Raw genomic sequence first — 6,000 nt, forward strand, 5'->3', positions numbered from 1 at the left:
CAGATGACGGTGTGTGTTTGGACATTAATTAGTTCTTCTCTCCTAGATAAAGAATTGGAGGAGTCTTCTGTCTGTGTCTGATTCTCACTTAGCTTTTCACAACACAAACATCTAAAGACGCAATTAGCGTCTTTCCTTAGGAAAACATACAGCAAAGAGTCAGCGAGGGGATTTAAGTACATTAGGATCGCTGACGCTGTGTTTAAATGATCAGAAAGACCATACTCAAAGGATAATGACAAAATGATGCTTTGAACAATGCTTGGCAGAAACAACACAGTGTAATTGAAAAGTACAAGAGCCAGAATCCTCAAAATCCTCTTCTGCTCATCAGGCTTGACTGCGACTGAATGCGACAGCGCCCTCCACGAACCCACAAAGCAAAACACAACCAATGGATAAGGCAGCAAAAAAAGAAATGTACTTTGAATAGATGCATATTCCACATAACCATTAAGTCCAATAATCACATACATCACTACACATCCACATGATATTGCCCAAACTATCAAGCATATCAGAACTGAATTCTTATAAGTATGATGAAGTCTGTACCAAACAGGGTATTTGATCATTATGTATCTTTCCATAGAGATACAGACCATGAATCCAATATTAGCTAATACGCTCAAGGAATAAATATAGAAGATAAGTACAATTACAACATTGAATGTACAAAAATTCAAAACTGGTCTGACACAAATCTGTATGACATCAGAAATGAAGAGGTTTATGACAAAAATGGGAACAGTTTGGTTAGGTCTGAACAGACAGCACAATCCATAGAGTGCCAGAGACATGGAAAGAAGATCAATGGAGAAAATAATCCAGACAACTACAGCTTCAACTGTGGACACACAAAACACTTTTTCCAGAAATGTCCGAATGAAATCATCAATTTTCCATGGAAACTGGCTTATTTCCAGTTGGAACGTACTATTGATTGATGTTCCAGTATAAACCATCTCCTGTCTTGGATTGACTCTGGATGTTCAAGCTATAACAAAAACAAGTGATTTTTGAATTCTGAATTTGTTCTGTTAAGGAAAATACAATTTGTGAAATTGATGAATGCAATCAAAATCCACCCCCATTATTTTCAGTTACCATTTGAAAAGTTTCATTATGTCAGAAAGAGACAATAATGATAGAAATGTACAGTCAATAAATGTGAACATTTTAACAGGAAGCTTTTACACAAAGATCAATTTCAATAGTAATTTTACTGATAAAAATATGAAAACTTAACATAAAAAGGCTTCAGCATTAAAAAAAAAGTAGTGATAAAGAAATATGTACATTCATCCTTGAATCTTGTTATTATAAGCATGGAATATGAAAATTCACAGTAAATTGATCATTAAACTTGCCATTTAAATTATAGAGCATAATAGAAACATGCCCAAACATACCTTAGTTTTTCTATGTTGATTATTTCACTTTTTTCCTACCAGTTTTTGTGAAAGTGACACTCCTATAGAGCTGAAATACAGAATGTTGCTACATTCTCATTCTAGAAATCAAATCAATCAATCAATCAATCAATCAATCAATCAATCAATCAATCAATCAATCAATCATTCATTCAAGACAACACATTCAATACTTTAATACCTAGTAAAATTAGATATGAACACATTTTAAAACACAATTAATTCAAAATATTCTGACAAATCATTCCCAAGACAACGAACAATGACTCTAAAGAGCAAAGGAAATGGGTTTACCTGACAATGAGCTGCTGCTGGTTGATTATGTTGAAAGTAACTGATGAAGAAACAACATTGAGAAGGAGGAGGAGCCACTAATGCTTACTTGATCCATCTACCATGAGCTCTGCATTTTTATATGGCCATGCAATCAGATTAATATTTGACTAGCATTTCCTGAAATTCAGTTAAGCTCACAGGGATTGACAGAGATGCATTTCAACTGTGAGTAATGATGAGGACTCAGTAAAGTGGATGAATACAATAAAATGCTTCCTGTCCTTGGTACTTTTTGAAACTTTATACACCTTTTGTTAATTGTCATTTGTGGTGTAAAATGCAGGGCTTCAATTTCAATTTTATATTGACTGGTTTGATCTCCACAAAAACAGAATAACTTAAGGCAGTTTCTGATTTGGAGAACTGAAGGGCTACACCTGATTTTCATGTAGCTTCTTACAACACAAATATCTAAGTATGCCATTAGCATCCTTCCTCATGAAAACATACAGCAAAGAGTCAGCGAGAGGATTTAAATACAACATGATTCCTGACACTGAACGTAAACAATCGTAACTGTCACTTATTCCAAGCTTGAAGGATACTGCGAAAATTGCATTTTGAACAATGCTTGGCAGAAACAACACAGTGTAATTGAAAAGTACAAGAGCCAGAATCCTCAAAATCCTCTTCTGCTCATCAGGCTTGACTGCGACTGAATGCGACAGCGCCCTCCACGAACCCACAAAGGAAAACACAACCAATGGATAAGGCAGCAAAAAAAGAAATACATTTAGAATAAATGCATATTCCACATAACCATTAAGTCCAATAATCACATCAATCACCATAAATCCAAATAGTGCTGCCCAAATTAGCAAGCATATCAGAACTGAATTCTTAAAAGTATGACGAAGTCTGTACCAAACAGGGTATTTGATCATTATGTATCTTTCCATAGAGATACAGACCATGAATCCAATGTTAACTTTTATGCTCATGACATAAACATAAAAGACAAAAAAATTTAGAACATTCAGTGGACAAAAATGCACTACAGGCTTGAGACAAATCTGTATTATATCACAAACAAACAGGTTTATGATAAATATAGGAACCGTATTGTCAGACCCAAGCAGACAGCACAATCCATAGAGTACCAGACACATGACAAGAAACTCAATGGAGAAAATGATCCAGATAGCCACCATTTCAGATGAAGATGTACAGAAAACATTCTTCACAGATGTCCAATTGAAGTCCATTAACCAAGTTAAATGGTTTTCTTTCGACTGGAGAGTCATGTTGGCTAAGGTTTCAGCCATGTTCTGTAAATTAGGATGTTCAAACTGAAATCTAATTGGCTCATTCATTCAAGCTTTATGATGTTTTGTAAGCTCATGTATGTAACATATTACATAAATTAATTAGGTACATTAGGTAAAAAATTTATAAGACAATTCATAACTAATTTTGGATTAAAAAAAATACACCCTTACATGGACAGTGAATCACAATTAAATATCTATGCAAAATAAAAAATATAAGGATACCTTAAATGTATATTGTGGTGTAGTCATTTCCGTCCTGTCGATTTTTGTGAAAGTAGGTGACACTCCCCGAGCTGAAACACATGACAGGAATTTGCTACATTGCTTTACTGGAAACATCCACTAACAAGCTGTAGAAAATACTTGACAATAGTCTCAATAATGTGGGTTAACCCTAACCCTAAATTCCGTAAACATAATTATAATGCTGCTGTAGAAATTAAACTCCATGCTTGGCTTAAAATGCAAAAAGTCTGCTCGCCAAATTCTGAAATGAAATGGAATAAAAATAATATATTCAATGCATTTATTTCATAAGAATATAAATATGGTTTATTGTTTGTAAGTTTAAAGGTTTGATAATATTTCAAACAAACAGAAAATAAACCCTTCCAAAATGTGCTTGCAGGTAAGAAAGAAGAAAGGAAAGGTTTTACCTGACACAGAGGCTGTTGGCTGATTATGGTTGGCAATAACTGATAAAGAAACAATATTACAGAGAAAGGGAGGAGTTCTTAATGCTTGATTGCATCCATCCTCCATGGGTTCTGCATTTTAGCTAATAAAGAGTTGGCTAAAATGTCCTAAAATGTGATTATGACAACTCTGGATTACAGAAATGAATAATGGTGAGTGGCTGGTAAAATGGTTAACTTGGTTGTGTAGTATTTCAGGACATAAATTGCTGCGCTTGGTACTTTTCTGTAACACAAACAGTTTAAGACAAAGAAACAAGATCTTGAATAAAGGGATCACCAAAAGGATCATTATGACATCCGATCTTATAAAACTTTGTTTTATTGAAAAAAAAAAACAAAACTGCAAAATATTTTACCACAAATTATACAGAGCACGTGTCATTTAGCAATTAAAACTCATGCAAAGGTTCCTACTCATGGTAACATGCTCAGAGGTCAATCTGAACTGCATGTTTATCACTCTTCTCTTCCACGGGTCTTTTACAAACACAGAGCACTGCATTTTAAGTTTAGTATAACAACTTTTTAGCACTTCTTCCACTCATGATTTCATGTACATTCTTTAGTATTTGCTTATGGTTTAAACATGTCTTAATGTCAGCATTAACTTTCACAGTAGTGATTCTGTCTTGCAAAGAGATGGAAAAGATCCTCTGATAAATCAAACAAGCAAAATGATGATACTTTCAGGTCAAAAATCTCTCCAGGGATCCACTGGCTGTTTATGTACAAATATATAACTTGTTTCAGGGTGATTACATGAATGTTGAATTATTATATCTCCTGCAAACCAATGGGTTATATATGGGAGAATAATAAATCATAAGGAATTATGTACTTTTGGTTTGTGTGTACTGGTGTGCGCTATTATCTGGTGTCTACCTATTTTTATATATTTTTAATGGATAGCACTGTAAAGCAATTATAAGAACAACTGTGCAAACTGCAAAATAGGGACATACAGGGAAACATTTCTGCAATAGCTACAATAGACACTACCTTTCAAAAGGTTGGGGTTGGTAAGATATGTTTTTGAAAGAATTTTCTTATGCTCACCAATGTTGCATTTATTTGATCAAAAATACATTAAATTGAATGAATCCTTGCTTAATAAAAAGGATTAATTTCTTTCAAAATACAAAACAAAAAATGCATGTGCAGATTTTTGCTACATTACAGTGAGACTGATAATTACACATGGAGAATAGAACTAAAGGTCAAATGAAAGGTGTTTATCTTCAAAGAGCTGTGTCACTGTTGAAGTATAAACGAACATTAAACAATTTTCACATTTTTTAAAAACTGTTTCCATGGGCACCTGGTAAAACCCTAAGGACACCACTTTCTTTTCTTCAAAATGTACAATCATGACAATCAGATCAGCTTTTTAAGGGTACGTACATGACTTGAGTTAATAAATCCAAGCATTGAATGACTATTTATGTATAAAATGTAGGGAGTCAAACTTTCAGGAGTAGCTCAATTGGAGAATACAACCACATTAATTACAGTAGGTACGGAAAGCATTCAGACCCCCTTAAATTTTTCACTATTTGTTATATTGCAGCCATTTGCTAAAATCATTTAAGTTCATTTTTTTCCTCAATGTACACACAGCACCCCATATTGACAGAAAAACACAGAATTGTTGACATTTTTGCAGATTTATTAAAAAAGAAAAACTGAAATATCACATGGTCCTGAGTATTCAGACCCTTTGCTGTGACACTCATATATTTAACTCAGGTGCTGTCCATTTCTTCTGATCATCCTTGAGATGGTTCTACACCTTCATTTGAGTCCAGCTGTGTTTGATTATACTGATTGGACCTGATTAGGAAAGCCACACACCTGTCTATATAAGACCTTACAGCTCACAGTGCATGTCAGAGCAAATGAGAATCATGAGGTCAAAGGAACTGCCTGAAGAGCTCAGAGACAGAATTGTGGCAAGGCACAGATCTGGCCAAGGTCTGACAGAATTGGAGAGGATCTGCAAGGAGGAATGGCAGAGGATCCCTAAATCCAAGTTTGAAAAACTTGTTGCATCTTTCCCAAAAAGACTCATGGCTGTATTAGATCAAAAGGGTGCTTATAAATACTGAGCAAAGGGTCTGAATACTTAGGACCATGTGATATTTCAGTTTTTCTTTTTTAATAAATCTGCAAAAATGTCAACAATTCTGTGTTTTTCTGTCAATATGGGGTGCTGTGTGTACATTAATGAGGAAAAAATGAACTTAAAAGATTTTAGCAAATGGC

This window comes from Chanodichthys erythropterus, chromosome 11 (assembly GCF_024489055.1).
Source record: "Chanodichthys erythropterus isolate Z2021 chromosome 11, ASM2448905v1, whole genome shotgun sequence".
NCBI classification, from domain to species: Eukaryota; Metazoa; Chordata; class Actinopteri; order Cypriniformes; family Xenocyprididae; genus Chanodichthys; species Chanodichthys erythropterus.